The sequence below is a fragment of the Amblyomma mixtum genome, chromosome 4 (genome assembly GCF_055824585.1).
Source record: "Amblyomma mixtum isolate Tamu chromosome 4, ASM5582458v1, whole genome shotgun sequence".
Lineage (NCBI taxonomy): Eukaryota > Metazoa > Arthropoda > Arachnida > Ixodida > Ixodidae > Amblyomma > Amblyomma mixtum.
In genome coordinates, this window is record NC_143015.1 from 149,964,910 (window position 1) to 149,984,957 (window position 20,048).

At 45.4% G+C, this 20,048-nt stretch overlaps 1 long non-coding RNA gene across 4 annotated transcripts; it reads left to right on the forward strand.

Moving 5' to 3' along the window:
* Window positions 1-198: 198 nt before the first annotated feature.
* LOC149348744 (uncharacterized) lies at window positions 199-9,867 on the forward strand. 4 transcript variants are annotated; one of them, XR_016292813.1, is made up of 4 exons: window positions 199-578; window positions 2,681-2,721; window positions 3,034-3,216; window positions 4,799-9,867. It is a non-coding gene; the product is annotated as an uncharacterized LOC149348744 (long non-coding RNA). The 4 variants fall into 4 exon arrangements; XR_016292811.1 differs by having other exon boundaries at window positions 3,034-9,867; XR_016292814.1 differs by lacking the exon at window positions 3,034-3,216.
* Window positions 9,868-20,048: the final 10,181 nt, after the last annotated feature.

Consider the following 20,048-nt stretch of genomic DNA (forward strand, 5'->3'; position numbering starts at 1 on the left):
TACTACATTTAGAACAACATTAAGGCTCAGCTTGTAATAAATGCCCATAATTAATAATCTACAAGTTATTTCTTGTGTAATTACAAGTTAACTAAGTAATTGACTAACATGCAGACTGCAACACTACAGCAAAATTCTATGCGCAACTGTGTCTACTTATAACCGCATTATGTAACGGTTTGAGCCGTCCGAGCCGTCCATACCAATTTGTGCTGTGTTGTCCCATTTTGTAAACGCTAGCAGTGTTTTCTGAACCACAAATACAGAGGCAATGAAAATATGTCATATTAAAGTTATTTATCAAAAATTACTTAGCTAAGGCTGCAACTAAACATTACCCCCTGCGGCGTGGCTGAAATGATGCCCATTGTGTGTACGGTTACTTGTGTTTGGAATGATTTTTACAGCCTGTGGTGTTTGGCTTTGTAACGGTGTTTTTGAAGGTGATTTTTCGAAGACCTTTGCTCAGTGTTAGTTCACTACGCTAAGGTGTACTTCTTTTTTATTAATCTGTGCTTATGGACTTGTGTTAACGAGCGGCAAGCGTGCGCAAACGGGCGGAGGCGTTCAACTTTCAGGTATCGTCTGCATTCCTGTCAGCCGTTTTGACTGAACCGCGCGTAGTCAAATCTCGTAGTCATTCAGGCGTTGTGGAATGCTGAAGAAAAAAAGAAAACAACGTTTGTGTCTCAAGCATTTCTCAAAACATACTAAACGCGCATTTACGGGGCCGTTAAAGTTTCTTGCGCCCGGTTGTGAAGTAGGATCTACGAGCGCGAGGCGACTGCTTTCACGAGTGTAGTGTTCTTACGCGCTCACGAATCAACCACACGATTTTAGAAGCTGTCACCTTGCGTTCAAAGCTTCCACTCCGCTTCCATCATAATAGTACCGGTCGATTTTTCAACTTAAAACAGTGCGCAGGGACAGGACACAGTCGAGAAATACACAGACACAGCACTGTGTAGAAGAAATTAAATGCATCATGCATTTAATTTCTTCTACACAGTGCTGTGTGTTTCTCGACTGTGTCCTGTCCCTGCGCACTGTTTTAAGTTGAAAAATGAACCAACTGGCCCCGCTACTTCCCATGAAGTACCGGTCGGTGTAGCGCTTATCAAATTTAGGATCTTATCAGAAGGGCGCTAATAGCACGGGACGTATAGATGGCAGCACAGGCCGGCACATTATTCCAGTAGAAGCACAATAACTAACCCAGGTGACAGCAAACATTAGAATGGGGTAAAATTATATAATCCGCCTTTTTCACAAGATGTGGCGCCGCGAAAATTCGTCTGCTACTGGTTGAAAACAGACGCACTTGGAGATGGAGGCGCGATCTGGTTCCTCGAGGAGCCAGCAGCGCCTGTGAAGCGGCAAGTCTTGACAGCTGCTGCCATCTGTCGCATGCGCCTGCTACTAACATAACATAAACTACGCATGCGCAATAGGTGCAGGAGGTTTCATTTTCAACCATTGGACCTGAAGGAGAACGGGCGTGCATGCGCAGAGCGGCTTTGTGAAAAAGTCAGGTTGTTGTGTAAGGTGCAGTAATGCTGCATGCTGCACTGGAATGATATGCTAATGTTAAAAATTTACAAATAGCATATAGTCTCTTCCACAGATTAGGTTAACAACCAAACTAAACATGTTGCTGTTTTCTAAGCGTTACTATAATAGTGAAATTTTTTCAGGTGCTGTGTTACAGGACTATTTCCACTTTTTGTAGAGTATTGATGTCGTTCAGCTAACAGTAACAGCATTTTTCATCAAATCTCCTGTATTGTGTCTGTCATAGATTCCATACATTGCACCAAATTTTCATTACGAAACTTTGCCATAACCCATTCACCTTTATCAGCTGCTGCGGTGGCTCTGTGGTGATGGTGCTCAGGTGCTGACCCGAAAGACACGGGGTTGCATTTCGATGGAGGCAAAATGATGGAGGCCCGTGTATATTAAGGAATCCCAGGTGGTCGAAATTATCCAGAGCCCTCCACTACGGCGTCTCACATAGCCTGAGTCGCTTAGGAGCGTTAAACCCCGTATACCAGACCAAACCATTTTCCTTTATCACTTGTGGGACGCTCTTGATAACTGGACATATACACGAGTGCATGGTGTTTGTTTGTGGGCAAGTGTACGAATTCCGTGTATTAGTTGTGTTGTGCTGCAATGATTTAGTCAATCATTGTTTTGCAAAACAGGTAATCACAAGAAGAAACATTTCAATATAGTTCCTTAATGAACACCAAAATATCTGCGCACAATTGGTTTTGCGTTCCGCATACAAATCCTACACACTATACCGTACCAAGATTGACAGCAAACAAATAATGTAGCTTGCCGGCTGCAGATCTGAGGTTGGGGGGACAAATGGCAAGGAAACTGGAGAATGAATCGTTGTAGCAGTAATTCCAGAATATAATCCCAGTACCTGTTTTGGATTTTCTTATTTTAACATGTGTTGCTTCTTTTATAGCAACTTGTCATCTTCGCACACTCTGTGATAAAAGTGTCATTGTACATGTGCATTGGGTATACGCATGTAAGCATGACTGGCCTATAAAGGCTGGTAGTGCTTGTATAAAAGTGCAGTTCGTGCCCTTGGTGTACCTGCTCCTGTGTCCATGCACTTTGAGCTGGTCTAGTAGGTGGAAAAGACAGCATATATTTGCAGGTCTGCTGCCGGCAGGGGTGTATGCAGTGTGCAGGGATATGGTGAGTTATGCATGACCCCTAAACAAGTGAACTAGGATCTCCTACCCTCACATGCCCTATACTCCGTTTCATACATAGCAGTCAACGCAGCGAAGGCTGCGGCGCCTGTTCGCGCTCCTCGTCCGCATCGTAATGAAGTGCGTCGAAAGTGAAAAGAGTAATGTACTTAAAATTAAAGTAAATGTTGGTCGATATTGTAGTATAATAATAAAAGCGTTTTATTTTGCAAAAAGATTGCTTTTTCTTTCATGTTCTTCAAAACGAGTGGCTTAGTTTTCTGTTTTTTTTTTTTTCCGGCTCCTCCTGTATCAGGTTTTCGCAGCTAGGCCGGCCGGTGATGTCGTCTGCTTTCGTCTTTCGGTTTCTGAGTCTTTGAAAATGGCACCGCTATCTCCTACTCGCTTGTTTTCTTCGCCCACTGCGGCTTCAAAAACATCTCCTGCTCGCCTATTCTCCAAGCTGAAGTCTCCGAAAATTTCGAAAGACTGCAAGCAGGTGATTGTCAACGTTTACTCTAGCGTAAGGAAGCGCTTCACGGAGAAGGCTGTGCGTGAAGTTCTCGAAACTGAGGTGACCGGGGTGAGCCCTCGGACAGTTGCGAGGTTCAAGAAAGAAGGTCCCTATACTGGAATAAGATCACCTTGTGTGCCGCATGCTAAAAAGTCGCTCATTGCCCGAGAAAAGCACTTCGCAATCACGTCCGTCGCCAATACACTACACTGCCTTTTCCCTTTAAAGCAGGTGAAGAGCGCTGTGTTTTTCAAGGTAGGCATTAGAGTTTGACAGTTTCGACTTTCTACCAAATGATTAATTTAATAAAAATAAACAAGAAATGATAAAAAAACCCGCCGAAGATCGGAAGCGAACAGAGGAGAAAAGCTGATTCTGGCATCTGAAGAGAACAGCTGTGTGTTTAGATTGCATATCGCAGAACTGATGTATTAGCCGGAGAATGTGCTGTGCTCCGGCGGCTATTAGCAGCCTTGACCAGTGCTGCCACCTGCACCACATCAGCAGCACAGTGCTGATGTCAGTTGGCTACTGTACTTCTGAAAATTTGAGAACAAGCTGTATTCGAGGGGAGCATTCTTTTTTCCCCATGGCAATGAATAACTACTTAGTGCTCTACGTTTTATTTGCAAATATTGCATATGATTGCAGTAACCTACAATACTGCAAGATTTAATGCCATTTTAAACGAGACCCATTGTATTGAATATCCTTTTCCATGTGATACTGTAAAACTGTCATTCACAGGTGATAGCAGTGACAGCTGAAAGGTAAAACGTGACAAATGAAAAGATATACGTGCAGTGTTAAAGTTGTAATGCAGTGGTTTTTTTATTCTAGACATTTTTATGTTTATTTAAAACCTGTACATTTTACAGCAAGACTCCCACAATACCCATCCATTTTAAAAAAGGGCTCGAGATCAGAAAGAATCCAGTAAATGTGAATAAGCAGCCTGGTGGAACAATATGTCTGTGTGATGTTTGGAACTGGTATTCACAAGGTGAAATTCTTTGTTTAACATGCATGGCAACCACAAATATGTCGGATATCTAGTTGGCAAGACAACTGTATGCAAGTAGCTGTTGAAAGCGAATGCGGTGTCTGTAATGGTGCCCGTGTGCTACTGACATTGAGAGGAACAGCTTCTTTTGACAGTATGCAGTATTGCTAGCTTCTTGCCAAAGCTTATTTTAGAGTTATTATACGCGAAAAGTAATGACATATTTTTCTTCATAGGTGTGTGTTATTGTGGTGTTTGTTTTCACTGCTGGATCGAAATCGAATGTGTTCACTTAACTGGTTTTATTGAGATTGTCATTTGAACCTAATAACATGAAGTCATCCCCTGTAGCAGCCTATTAAAGACATTGTGTGGTAATTTAATTCGCTCCAAATAACAATGATTCTTCTAATGCAACGGTGGCATAAATTTGCCCACATTAGGTGTGCAGCAATCTTGATCAATGTTTTGTTGAAAAACGGCTTACTTCATGCTACAGTGGTGGTTGGTGTCTTTGTTGCCACAAACAGTCACTCTTTTTTTTTTTACTTTCCACTCTTTCAGATTCATTGAACGCTGAGCATTGCTCCTGCACATGAAGCCTGGCTTGCAGGGATGCTTGAAATGGCCACCTGATCTCTGGCTTATGAGCACTTGAGCGTGCACAACAAGTGAACACTCTCCCAAAAAGTGCATCTTTTGAAATTAATTAGCCAGAGAGGTTCACACTGAAATGACGCTGTGCTTAGGTCAGACCTTTATGTTGACAGACATGTGGGAGCACTTTATATAGTGTTAGCGTTTAAGGCTTGCATTCCACATTATTCATCATCATAGTACAATGAATTGTATTGTTAAAATGGTAACTGCCTGATGCAACGAGGATGGTGACTGCCATTGCCTACTGCTCTACCATGTTTTTCTTGCTCTGTTAGTCCTACATAGCTTTCACTGAGCTGCTTCGATGCATGGTTCAGACATAGCAAGCATCGGCAGCTTTTTGCTGATACCACGCTAGAAAATCAAATTTCATTCGCAGAATAGCCAGATTGGAAGTTACATGCCCCCAAAGCCTTCTGCTATTGGCCGGCCATTCTCATGAGCCCTTTCGGGCAATGAATGAAATTTTGAGCGAACTGAGTGAACTGAGCGAAGTGATGAGCAACATTGGTTTGTGGCCCTCAGCTCATCGCGTGATGCCATCACGCGGCATGTCGTCGCGAATTTTTGTTTTTATGCGAAGCATACTTCTTTAGCTACCACTTCAGCCCTTCACCGCGGTTGTGTGCCTCCAAATCACGTGATACATGACGTCACACCACGTGACGCAATGACGTCACGACAGATGAGAGACGGGGCTCCAACTTGTGCCGTCGCTGCGGTTGCACGCCGTGCAGACCACGTGGTATGGTGACGTCACACCACGTGACGCAATGACGTCACGACAGATGAGAGACGGGGCTCCAACTTGTGCCGTCGCTGCGGTTGCATGCCGTGCAGACCACGTGGTATGGTGACGTCACACCACGTGACGCAATGACGTCACAACAGATGAGAGATGGGGCTCCACCTTGTGCCGTCGCTGCGGTTGCACGCCGTGTGAATCACGTGGTATGGTGACGTCACACTCCCGCGCATTTCGAACGCGTGTTCACACTCTGTGTAGGTGAAACGCTCGCTCCACCGGGCAGGCGGACGCAGCTTCCGTGGCAATCCAGGCGCTCACCCAACGCGCGTCTCGGGGTTAGTCGGCGTTCCGCTGTAGCCATGCCGTTGTCTTCCCCCACGACGAAGGCTTCTAGTGGTTGTATTAAAATGACCAAGTATTCAACCAAGGAAAGCCATGTATTACCAAGCCTAGCCATCAATATGCTTCGCATCTGACCAGGGTTAACCAAGTTAAGCCTCAGCCATTTTTTTTCTTTGTACAATTGAACATTGGAACGTAATTCCTGCCATAACACGGTCTCTTCCATTAATCTCATTTTTAACAGCTATCAGTGACACATGATGTTTTCTTTCTTGTTGTGTTCATTGTGCTTTGCTTCACTTTATTAGTTAAAGCCTATCTATCACATTGTTCGTGCTATGTATGCAAACATGCTAGATTAAGTCTTTTTTTGTGTGTGTGTTGTACCCTGCCAATTTTGCATGAATTGTTAACCCCACCCCTGCAATAGCTTCAATAGGGGCTGCAGTATGTAAAAATAAATAAAATATAAATTATCACCACATGCAGTTAGCACTTAACAAGGCAGTAATTACTCACTGGTGTCCTCCTGAACGGAGTCATACTCAAAAAATTCATAATTGAAGAAAAATTTGCTGTGATGAACGGTTGTACGTAGATGAATGCTGCTTGATTGAAATCTGCTCCACTTTGGGAACTTTGTGTGTAAATACATTGGAGTAATTTGTTCCGTGCTTGCCAGATTCACACATACGTTGTTCTTTTTAATCTGACGTTTTCTCAGCTGTATGACCGTTGACATATTTGTTTCAGCCAGATTTAAAATACATCTTTTTTTGCAGTAATTTTATATATTGTTTACCATCCCGCCTTTTATTGCTGAGAGCTTGTGAATGAGAACCTAATCATTCTATTCGGTAATTTGAGCACCACTGGTTACTTGTAAAAATGCTGTTTAAAGACATGTAAATGTTGAAATAACTTAATGAATAAATTGTACATGTAAAATAAGGGATGTGTTTAGAACCTTGCTAGAAAATATGTTTGTATGAAAATATGAAAGGACCTTAGCAGTTTGTAGTTTACCGATTTTGAAGTTGGATGGACATTTCTGAAAGCATTTTCCACACCCAAGTAATTCCAGCTACACTGTTTCATATGCACAAAGTAGTAGTGTCAAGACCATTTGAAACTGTTGAAAATAATGTTGATGAAAGTGTGTTGAAATAATTTGCTATTAAAAATCACCTTTGTTTGTCATATTCTTTCATGAGAATTCTTTAAATACCAGGTGTTTCAGGGAAGACTTAAAAAAATTTTTAAAATAGTCTTTTTGGGTAAAAATAGGGCATTTACAGCATAGTGTTACCAGTGTTGGTGGACACCAGAAAGCCGGTGAATTGTCTTAACTAATTTCTGATAACTGACTTTTGAACTATCACAGCTAGGCAACTCATTGCAATTAGAGATTTGTAGTCGGTCATTACTAACAGCCATATAAGTTTCTATAATTTCGAAAAACGCGATTTCCCTCGCCACTGTGACTTGACAAAATTTGTCTCTTTTGACTAGTTACATGCACTGGCGAGGCTACTTTGCCGGCATGCTTTTTGAAAGCGCATGTATTTTGGGACGATGTAGCTAGATTTTGTCGAGCCACAGCGCCGAAGATAATTGTGTTTTCGAACTTCTTAAAACTGATATGGCCGTTACTAACGTCTGGCTACAAATCTCGAATTTCAGCTAAGCGCCTAACTCTACTAGTTAAGAAGTTAATTATTAAAAATTAGTTAACCAGCTTATTACTTAAGAAGATTCTCCGGTTTTCCAGTGCCGGCCAACACTGGCAATACTATTCTGAAAAAGTCGTATTTTTACCCAGAAAACCTACTTTTGGAAATTTTTGAAAGTTTCTTTTGAAACACCTGGTATTGTAGCCTTTCATGGTGCACTTGCACGCAATTTCACTAGCATTCATTGCTTTTGGCCTGCTTGGGGTGCGTTCATCAGTGGTTTCTATTGTCTTTAAAACTTTTATTTTTTGCTTTCAGCTTGGGCGCACTGGGGCAAACCGTCAGCCCCAGTCTTTAACGCGCTAGTGTGGTTTCAACTTATGAAAGGCAGTGGAAGTACATCCTAGTATTGCAGTAAATGAATATAACTAACCACTTCAAAGATGAAATGATGCTTCAGAGTACTCATGGGCTCCTTGTTCTCAGTGAAGCTGTCTTATTTTTAAAGCATCAAAGCATCTGATCTCTGCTCACATATGTGTCTTGATGAGTGCCCGCATTGTATGTTGCTGAAGAAGCTAGTGCTGGTCAAGCTGCCGCGGTGTAGCTATTTTAGCAGTGCCATTTTTTCTCTTAGAGATGTTAGTTATGATATAATGGTCATATGCAAGCAGAACAGAGCATTTTAAACTTTTTCGCATGTGTACCAGAGGTGTTCACATACCAAAACTCTTTTCATAGCAGCTAAAGTAACTGAAGTAAGTTGGGCAACTTGGTTCTGCTTGAATGACTTCTGTAGTCCTATTTACATGGTCCATGGTGTCCTATAGACTTGGTAATTAGCTCTGTGGCACTTTTTAGGGACTTGTCTGGTTCACTGATAGTGTTTTGTGTCTGGAATGGCTGGATTTGCAGAGACCAAGTATTCTGTTGTGGGTCTGTGTTGTACATTGCGCATATTTAATCTTGGAAATAGCTGTCGGACGTAGAAGTTCAATTTCTCCTATCTCCGTTTAATGCAGCCGCACCAGCAGAAACATGGAGCCTCGGCGAGCCTGCAACATCTCTTCAATCAAATTCGCCCACTCACGATGTTGAGAAAAGCACAGACGGAAGCAGCAGCAGAACTGGATGGCCTCGACTTTGTTCCTCCTCGAGTTGGAAGAAAACTTCCGCTTCCCAGACTCGGCCCGCGGAGAAGGAAGTGTTCCGATGTGACTGTTGCTCTTGCATCACCACCTTCGAGCTCAACCTGAAGAGACATGCGCGCATTCACGGTGGAAAAAAGTCGTTCACGTGCACTGTGTGCCAGGCAGTTTTCACTCAGATGGAATACTGCAATCGACACTTGCTCAGGCACACCTGGGAGAGGCCATTCAAGTGCGGTATGTGCCCCTATTCAGCTGCCCAGAAGGACACCTTAGAGCGTCACCTGAGGACTCACCCTGTTAACTAATATTCTTTTGTGCGAAATATTGTGCGAAGAGATGAAAACATTATTTAAAGAAGTATAGACATCAAATTTTTGCTCCATGTTTTCTTGTCGCAAATGCGTTCGACATTACTATAATTGATCACCGCATGGTATTCGTCTATGGCCGGTAAATAACTTACAATTGTATTTCTTTGTGCCGTTTTGGTTCCGGTTTCACCAGTGGCACGATAGCTGTGACGTGTAGTTGGTGTTTAGGTCACTGGAGTTATGAAAAAAATGGTGTGTAATTGCTGATATGTCGTTTTTTTGTCATTCCAAATCTTGAAACAGGCTGGCTTAAGTGTTGTAGTGAATTAAAGTAATGTATCAGCAATTATATTTCAAATTTTGAGTGGCTCATGTGATCTAAATACCAACTACACATCACAGCCATTGTTTGGTTGATAGAAACTTGATAGAAACCTGGTAGAAACCTGATAGAAGCCTATGGTATAAACTGTGGATCCACAAGTGCAGCCTGACAACGCAAGCGCACACTCGCAGCAACTAGAGACCCTTCACGTGCAGCCAGTGCCGGACTTCCTTCTATCAGATTGGAACCTACAAGTGGCACATGCTGGCATACACCGGGGAGAAGCCATTCAAGTACTGTGTGTGTCCCCATTCAGCTACTCAGAAGTTGACCTTTCAACGTTACTTGAGAACTCGCTGCTTGTACTAGCATTTTGTGCGTGTGAAATACAGTGCAAAGAAGAAACCTTTATTTGATAGTTGACATTATGAGAGTCTTTGTTTGCCCCGTTGTACTTAGTCTTGTGGTCGTTGTAATGCTTGTTTCATGTGTTTAACTAAAATTCACTGAGTTATTAGGCTAAACCATACAGGTCTGAATGCAGGGAAATTTTATCTTTGATTTTGGAAATTGACTTCTTTAAAAATTTTGGGCATTCTCGTGCAGTTTGTGGTGGAGGGTAGCTGATTTTAAAATTTATGTGCTAGGTGTTGGCTCTGCGAGCGGATCGTACATAGTAAACCTTGTTATGGCATATCTTGTGGCACTGCAAAAAAACTGCAAAGTGGCAGTGCGGCCTAGCTGAAAACAGATTAAATATGTCTAGTTATCTCATAGAAGGTGATATCTGAAGAATTTCATGAAGGGCGCCATGCACGGAAGCTTTTATTCACGCAAAGCTGCAGAAATGCGTTATTTTCATCTGCTATTGAGGCAGCCCTGTGGCTGCTAGTGTCCCTGGCGAAAATCTTTCCCAGCCCAAATAGTTTATGGAACGATTTCCAGTTGGTTCCAACTGGATCCAACTGGAAATTGTTCCATAAACCAGTTGAGCTGGGAAAGATTTTCACCTGGGGTAGCTTCGAAAGCACTTAAACCATATCCCAATATCTCCACTACGCCCTGCTTTTATGCGAACAGGTGTAGTGCTGTTGCTAGTGGAAGGTCAGTCTCGCACACCCCCACAGGTTTCTTTCTGCACTCAATATTCCACATTATGCTGAGCCTCTCTGCAATGGTCAGCACTCGGAGCTTCGCCCTGGTACCAGATGTGCTCGATGGTGATGTCGCTTCGGGCAGCACCAGCGCATGATCCATGATTGCGCCTGTAATGTGACTACTCTTAGAGATGGTGCTGAACCACAACCATGCAGTGATGCCAGTCAGCCAACAATGCGGCAGTGGTGGTTGCGGTGCATGAAGAAAAATTAAAGTTTGCTGCATCTAGTCTAAACCGCAGAAACTGCAGAGAAGTCGAGTTGTGTGATATCAGTGCCTGCGAATGAGGAGGTGGTGGGGAAGCCGGGATGGCGAGAGTGTGCCCCTTGTAACAGAAGGGAAAGGTGCTTTCTGCAACGTCACAAAGACCCCTTCAGTCTTGTGCATGATGACAGAAACGCGCTAACCAAGATGTTTGCAATAGCCACTACGCCGCAAGCGGACACCAAATGCATGAAGTTTAATGAAAACTGAGTCGGGAACTTTGTACGACTACATCCAAAGTGGAACTGTCACGTTAACAAGTATGCCTTCACAAGGTTTTACTCTATTGACGAGAATATAAGGCAGCTGTTACTGATTCTTACAGTCGTAGTAGTATGAGAGGTTTTCGCTGTGATGAATGGCTTTGTAATCGGCATTGTATGTCAACATTGATAAATCGCATGTAAAGCTGCTGGCCACAGAACAGGTTATCCAGGTTGGTGAAAAGAATAGGTGGGCTGCACAGTGTTACTGAGGCAGGCCAAAAAATGGATGCGTTTAAAAATGTTATCCAAGTAAACCAAATAACAGGTGTGCTCAAAGATGTTTCACAGAGCCAAAGAATGCGTATGCTGTCCTGTACAGTATGTGTTATTGTTGTTTTTGGGTGGGGCGCTTGTCACAAAAAGGCTGCGCCAAACATGTTAAAACATTGCTTAAGATAACATCCTGAAATGACTGCATGGCATAAACGCATAAATGCATAAACGAGTGATGGGTCAAACGGAGGATGAACTCTAATGGGATGCTGTATGACAAGATGCTCCAAGTTAATCGTTTTTAAGAATATTTGCAGAAGTAGCCAATATGTGTACGAATATTTGATTCAGTTCTGTCACTGTGTGATTCATATTTGATTCTGTAGCGAATCTACACTATTCATATTTGATTCGGTTTTGAAAAAGTACTATTTGCACTCCTTATACCTAACTTAATGCACTGGTTGGTGCTCCATGGTTATCACTATGGTTTTTCTTTGTAAATTCTCTGCCTAGGTGTCTATGGCTGAAACCTGCAGCAATGAAATGTTTTAGGTGTGCTTGTAAGTGTCTCGTGACCACTAATGACTGTAAAGTTTTCAACAGAACAAACCAGTTTTGAACACTCATCTAGTTCAATGAAATTTCCTTGTGGTCTTTACTGAGACGAGGTGGCTTGGTTCGGAGCTGTGTAACATACTGCAAATTGTCTAATTGAGGTCATTGTACTGTTCAAGTAACACTTGTTGCTGGGCTAGTTGGTGCATTATTCTTCGTACAAAAGTTAGCGCAAAACACGACACGCGCGTTGTCCTGTCTACCTTTCTTGTGTGTAGCGCATTGTCCTGTCTACCTTTCTTGTGTGTAGCGCGTTTTCCTGTCTACCTTTCTTGTGTGTGTCGTGTTTTGCTCTAACTTTTGTACGAAGAATCATTGTACTGTGTACAGCTAAATTAACCCTGCCTTCACTTAACGCAGCTGCTGTGGTAGAAACCTGGAGCCTGGGTCGTCACGGAGCGCGTTCTCAATTCAGCTCGGCTGTGCTTGAGACTGAGGAAACCTCGAACAGAAGTGGACTCTGTCCGAGGCTTGCGCTTAGCTCTTCCGTGAACCGGAAACAGGCTGTCAGGGACAAGGTGTTCCACTGTGACCTGTGCCCTTACACCACGTTCTACAAGGTCAGCCTGAAGACGCACGCGCGCACTCACACCGGCGAGAGACCGTACAAGTGCCGGGTGTGCTGGTCTTCCTTCACGCAGGCAGGGAACTACAAGCGGCACATGCGCAGGCACACCGGGGAGAGGCCGTTCAAGTGCAGCATATGCCCTTATTCGACAATCCAGAAGTGTGCCTTGCAGCGCCACCTGAGGACCCACATTGCGGACTGATGTGCTTCAGCGGGAATTACTTTCAGAACACGATAGGGGATATTCAAAATTCCGCAAGTGCGCTTTCCCGCATAACAATGTTGCCCCAAACAAGATGGCTGACTATGCGTTTAGAGCTGAAACAAAGCAAGAAAGATTGGTTTTTGTTTGATTCTTCCAAAATACGTTTCTTACATTCTATCTACACCTTTAGCGCCTGTCCTGTATCCCACGCAGTTCCTTTATAGCGAAGTCGGCCATCTTGTTTGGGGCAACATTGTTATGCGGGAAAGCGCACTTGCGGAATTTTGAATATCCCCTATTGTAGGAAATTCTTAATTATTTTCGCAGCCACTGCTAAGTGACTTTAAGAAATAATACTGTGATTTACTTATCTGAAAGGGTGATGAGGGCAGAGGGGGAAAGCCCCTACTCCCCTACTCGTCCACTACTCGATCATTTATGGTAAGTACACGGTGTACGTTTGCTTGAAAATCAATTGCATATCAAGCAACAATACGCATAGCAAAGGATCAACTGGTTCAAAGTGACCACATGTAAACTGCACGAAAAATAAAGGGAAAACTAATATCCAGGCTATTTGTTTGCTTGCATTTAATACTTGAAAAGTGTGTCAACTGATGTGACGGGTTAAACTGGTGTTGCCCTGGTGTATCATGTTCAAGTGTTCAGTAAGTAGCTGATAAAAGATAATCTGTTGGCCATAATTTCTTCCAGGGCACGTGTTCTCCTTTTTTATGTGGAGGAAACCCCGTCGGCCTTAAAAAGGTGCTGAGAAACACTCTTTATTGGCCTCCATTCTTTCCTGCCCAACATAATGCAAAAAAAAGAGCATGCATAATAAGAGGTCTTCAAAAACATGGCGGATTTATAGTGACTTACTGTGTGTTGAAACCGTCTGTCATAAACAGGTTCAGTATGATTAGTCCCAAAATAAAGAGCGTAAAGAAAAGGGATACATGGATTTAGGTGCTCGAAGAGACCCAAAAAGGACAATGTAAGAAAGGTAATGGTCTTAAAGGGTCAGTCTACTCACCGAGATGAGTGTATGAATAATGGCATATTCTGGTAGTTGGCACCCTATAACATCAATAACTAGAGAACTGCTCCCGGTTTAGACAGGAATTTATATTTTATTTCGGCGTTAAAAGTCGCATAAAAATGCATGGTGGCGACCCCAAACGTTCATTTTTTTCAAGAAGGTGGTAGTCTTTTTTTGTAGAAGCATAAGTGAATATACTACGTACCGTTTGTATGCCCCAATGTCAGAGAAACACACGTTTTGTTCTAGTAAACTGTAGAAAGCGTACCGCTCGCTTTTTCTGTAAATCACATGAATATTTATAGTTACACGTACGCAAAACGCAGGCACATTCCCACTTTTAGTTCAGCGTATGCTAGCAGAGACGCAAAAATAAACTCAGCGTATAGTGGCGCCATCTGGTTGTCGGGACGGGAACCATTGCTATAAACAAACCGACTCTCCACTTAAGCCTAGGAGCGGCAGAATCGTCACTCTAATTATTAAAATAAAGCAAATTTATCTCTTATATGTTTTCTTATAGGCGAGATGAGACGAAGCGAAAGACAGGCGCCCCATTTATGGCCAGTGAACGCACTGAAAAAGGCAGCAACAACGAGAATTCAGTCCGAAGCGAGAGGTCCGGCTTCGACGGGCGCCGCCATGTTTGTCGCCGCGCGGCGGAAATCCAGATGGTTGCCAGATGAGACTACCATCTCATACAGATGTGTTCCCACATTAATAAATTCTATTTTAAAATGTTCTACCGCACTCCTTGGCACCACAGCTGGCTAAACGGTAATTTGAGTAAAGAGCTATCGGTTGCCGCAAAGAAAATATGGTCGATAAAATTCAGTAGACTGACCCTTTAAATATTGCCTGGTTTAGTTGGCTGTAAGGACGCAAGATTCAAGGACGAAGGAGCACCGACCTTTGAGCATACAAAAAGTGACGAGAGGAAAGGGAGAGGCGCGAAGACGCTGAAATTCAAATTTTGTCTACAGATGGCTCAGCTTCTGACAAAGGCGTTAAAAAAAATTCTTGCTGGAGGATATTTGTGAAGCGGCGCCCTTTAACATCCCGGGGGTACTGAGATTGAGAGCTTCTTTCATATAGCCCCTTAAAAAATTGAAATGGACACACCGCCCCGGTGCCTCAGTAGTTATGGCGCTCGGCATGGTGACCCGAAAGACGCGGGTTCGAACCCGGCCGCGGCGATCGAATTTCGATGGAGGCGGAATTCTAGAGGCCCATGTACTGGGCGATGTTGGTTAAGGAGCCCCAGGTGGTCGAAATCTCCGGAGCCTTTCTCTACGGCGTCCCTCATATAGCCTTAGTACCTTTGGGACGTTAAACCTCCCTAAAGCCATAAACCTTTAAGCCCTTTCCCGTCACCTACCCGAGGGAGCCGGGAGGCTGCCCTGCTCGATTGCTCTACCTTAGAGAGCGTCGAGCTCTCGTGGCTAGGGCCCGAGCTGCCGCGGAAGCCACAGGGGTCCCGGATTAGGGACCCTCCTAGAATTTGTAAAAGCCTGGCCCTCAGGGCCAGTCCCCACTCTCTCGTGTAAATAATCTTAAATGTTTTCCACCGCCACCACCACCACCACCAAGAGGCCGACAGGATAGCTCGAGGAATCACTACTTTCCGAGCATTCGACGAGACCGCGGAACTCGCGCCAGCACCCAAAGGAATACTCGGCCATACTAGAAAACTATAGAGGCAGAAGAATGCGATATCCCCCGCCGCACACATCTCTCAGCAGAGAGGAAGCTGTCACTTGGAAACAATTACAGACAGGCTCTTATCCGAACCTACACTAACTAAACAAAATGCACCCATCGATATATGCGGACAAACGTCACTGGTGCGACGAAAAATGCACTCTATACCACATCACATGGGCCTGCCAAAATATAGACGTGGTCCCCCCCCAAAAAATTGGAGGCTTATCAAGGTTAAGCCCAGTGGATGCTAAGCATGTCCTTAGCGTTTGGAGGCATCTTGACCGCATACACGCCCGGCGCAAAGACGCTGGCGCGGTTGCGGGCACAGAGACTGACGCGACGGCGGGCGCGCGCCGCCTCATCCCTGGCGTGACGTCACATATCACGTGATGCAGCGACGGTGGCGCCGCCGCCGCGTCGCGCGCGACGGCGCGAACCGAAGCGTGGAGGCCTCCGCCGGGCGACGTCCGACGGCGCGATATGAGGCCCCATCTGCAGCCGGTGTGACGTCATCACGTGACGTCACATTATGTGATCTCACTTCAAGGTCAACGGTGGCCACCGCCGGGAGGCGACCGACGGCGCGATATGAGGCCCCATCTGCAGCCGGTGTGACATGGATGGATGGATGGAAAAAACTTTATTGTCAATAAATTGGTGTTCGTGACCCTTACGGGTCACTGGGCGCCGTGGTCGATCCTTGGTCCAGGATGCCGCACTTGACTGCTGCCATCGTGGCTCGGCGCACAAGGAATCGTTGCGCTTCCTCGTCCTCGCTGGCCTGCATCATCACGTACGTGACGTCATGTCACGTGACCTACTTGAAGGTCAATGGTGGCCACCGCCGGGCGTCGCGCAAAGGCCCGAAACCTACGTTAATATGCTTCGCATAATATAAATCCCTAGTGCGGAGCATTGGGAGACTGCTGTCCAGCGACAGCTGTGATGACCAACAAGGTCTGGTACAGCGAGCTCAACGGGCGGCAGGGGCCAGCGGAGCCCTGGACTGATTCCGACTGAAGGCAACCGACCACTGATTAGAGGCGGACGGGGTCGACAGAGAAGACTTCTGGGGATACAACCAAGGAGAGAAAATCTCTGAAGATGCCCCAGAACCACATAAAAAAGAAGCACTAGAGTGCAATAAAGTTTTTTTTTCCTTCTTTGTCTTTTACCTTGAATATCTCAAGGTGTCTCTCTTGTTCTGCTTCCCAGATAATGGTAAACACGTATGCGGTAGTGATTTTTTTGTGATAGAAATTTATTCCAATAAACGAAAGCAATAACAGCCATGGATCCGCGAAAAAAAATGGCAAAGCAGTAAATATTAGCTACAAAACAATTTTCTACCTCAGTCATAAGAAAATAAAGTTGAGAATGAAATGGGTCGCCGCAACAAGATTCCAAAATCTGTACACGCGACAGAGTGTACAGCTCGTTCGGTCGAAAAGCCGTCGGCGTAGTGTGCACCACGTGTCGGAAATAATCGCGGGTTGTGTAAAAAAAAAAAACCGTATCATGCCAACCGTTTGCCGCAGAATGTTTCGGATGGTGTGATACGATTAGTGATTGTGCAGCATAAACTTACTAAAGTTCGAGCCTAGCTCGCGGCAGGGATTCGAACCGGCGACCTATAATCGGGGGTTGTGTAAAAAATCGTATCATGGTAATCTGTGGTTCGTGGGATTGATTGATTAGTGTGCGATGGGCGGTGACGAGTTAATGAAATCATTTTAACTTATTAATTAAAGAAATGAAAAAAAGGGGGTTCAAAGGTTTCAAAATGCTCACAATGAAAAGCAAAGGCTTGATGATGCTAAATAAGAAAACTTAGAGTAATTGATCAATTAATTAGTTGAAAGATTTGGGAAAAAATGAAAAATTCAATAAAAGGTGCAAACTTCCAGAATGGAAAGCCTAACCAACTACGCGATGGAGTCATACACTTAAGGCGGTGCTTCAGTGTCCTGCCCAGTTTCTTTTCTTTTCATGTACTATCGGGGACAGATGTGGTATACTCCATGAGGCGGGAGCCGGAGCAACGGAAAACTGCGGCATTTTGGCGAGCTAAAGCACGAAACATTGAAACGAGCCAAGCACCATGCCTGCTGATAATGAAGGTCACGCATTGGCTGTCTCGATTCTAGATGCCGCCTGTAGATGGCGTTGCAACGCAGTTTTCCGTTGCTGTGAACTATATTACGTCATTTATAGCTGCGTCTTTTAGCAACGACAATGGGGTAATCTCCCCAAGTGAGGCGGCAACACAGGAAAACACAACAGAGAACAGCTTACAACTGACTAGTCTTAACTGGGAAAACGCGGAAGCGAATATTCCTAGAACCACATCCGCAGGGATAGACGAAATTCGAATTAAGCTGATTAATGAACTTGGCCCAAGAAGCAAGGAAGCGCTGATAAAAGCTTTGGAGACAGTCATAACAAATCAGCAAATTCCGCACAGCTGGAGACAGAGTAAAATGAATTTGATTTATAAAGGGAAAGAGATAAGATGAACATAAAATCCTTCCGTCCGTTTACGATAACATCTTTTATGTACAGGCTGGCAATGCAGGCGGTGAAATTAAAAATGCAGTCATGGGTAGAAGGTAATCGGATACTCGGAGAACTTCAGAATGGGTTCAGAAGGGGTAGGCGTTTAGATGATAGCCTGTTCGTGCATACCCAATGCATAGAAATAGCTAAGGCGGAAAACAGACCTCTGTTTTTAGCCTTTCTGGGCATCCATCCATCCATCCATCCATCCATCCATCCATCCATCCATCCATCCATCCATCCATCCATCCATCCATCCATCCATCCACCCATCCACCCACCCACCCACCCACCCACCCACCCACCCATCCATCCATCCATCCATCCATCCATCCATCCATCCATCCATCCATCCATCCATCCATCCATCCATCCATCCATCCATCCACCCACCCACCCACCCACCCACCCACCCACCCACCCACCCACCCACCCACCCACCCACCCACCCACCCATCCATCCATCCATCCATCCATCCATCCATCCATCCATCCATCCATCCATCCATCCATCCATCCATCCATCCATCCATCCATCCATCCATCCATCCATCCATCCATCCATCCACCCACCCACCCACCCACCCACCCACCCACCCACCCACCCATCCATCCATCCATCCATCCGTTGCTCCGGCTCCCGCCGCGTGGAGTATACCACTTTTAAGGCGAAAGCCTCTAATGGCTCATGCTCGCGGTGTCCGTCCTTGCGCTGGAATCATGCCAACTGTGGCCTCTGTTTCACTACAGGCCCAGTCTTCCCTCGGGACCGATCCGGGAGTCCAAGGAGATCCGCGTCCTTGGTCTCTTCACACACCACCAACGCAGAATCGACACCACCCTAGCCAAACTTAGCACGGTGGGAGACCAGGTGGGCCGCATGGTCCGCCGGGTCTCCAACAAGCGGGGTGGATTACGAAGCAAGGATGCACTGCGGCTTGCCCATGCTTTCGTAACGAGTAGGATCCTCTACTCAAACCCTACTTGCACTTGTGCAAACACGATGATGACCAACTGGAGTTCATCCACCGGAAAGTCATCAAGCGGGCTCTCGATTTCCCGGTCGCAACGTCCAACCAGAGACTTCTGGCCTTGGGCGTGGTGAACACATTCCGGGAATTTCTAGAAGCCTACTTAATAAACCAATACACGAGTCTTGCACAGACCACGTACGGTCGCCGCCTCTTGGACCGGCTACACATCAAACACGACTACCACATTGAGGAAAGGGAGAGAGTGCCAGAACTCTGGAGACGCGCCCTCCGGGTCCGACCCCTTCCCCGCAACATGTCCAGAGAAGACCATAGCGGTCGTCGCCAGGCGCGCGCGGAAGCGTTGGCGCGATACTATGGTAACCAACAACACGTGTATTACGTGGACGTTGCCGGCCCACACCGCGGGGGGTGGTACACGGCCGCAGTCATATACAACACAAACACAGTTAACGGGCTCACTTTCAAAGCCTACAGCGCAACACACGCGGAGGAGATTGTCATTGCTCTGGTCCTCACTAATCACAAGTCGAAACACATCATCACCGACTCGCGAGGGGCCTGTCGGAACTGAGCTGGGCTCCACCGCTTGCCTGGCGCATACTGCAATATAGCTGCCGATGCGCAGATCCAACTCCACGTAACCTGATTTGGGCACCCGGTCACCAGGGACTCCAAGGAAACGAACAGGCCGATCAGGCCGCCCGCGCACTCTCTCCCCGGGCTATCTCCCTGTCCTTGGAAGGCTACTCCCAATCAGACAATCTGGCCCTTACATTCAAACACATCACCAATTACTACAAAGAGGAGCACCGGCGTCACCCGGCCCCTTGTAACGGTCTGGATCGCGCTTGCGAGCGCCTCCTCATCAAAATTCTCACTAACACTGTACTGTGCCCGGCGGTGCTTAAACATTTCAATACATCCTTTGATGGCGCGTGCCAGTTCTGTGGGCAGGTGGCTGGCACCTTCCACATGGTTTGGGCGTGTCAGTCAAACCCATCTTTCCCCCAAACCCCAC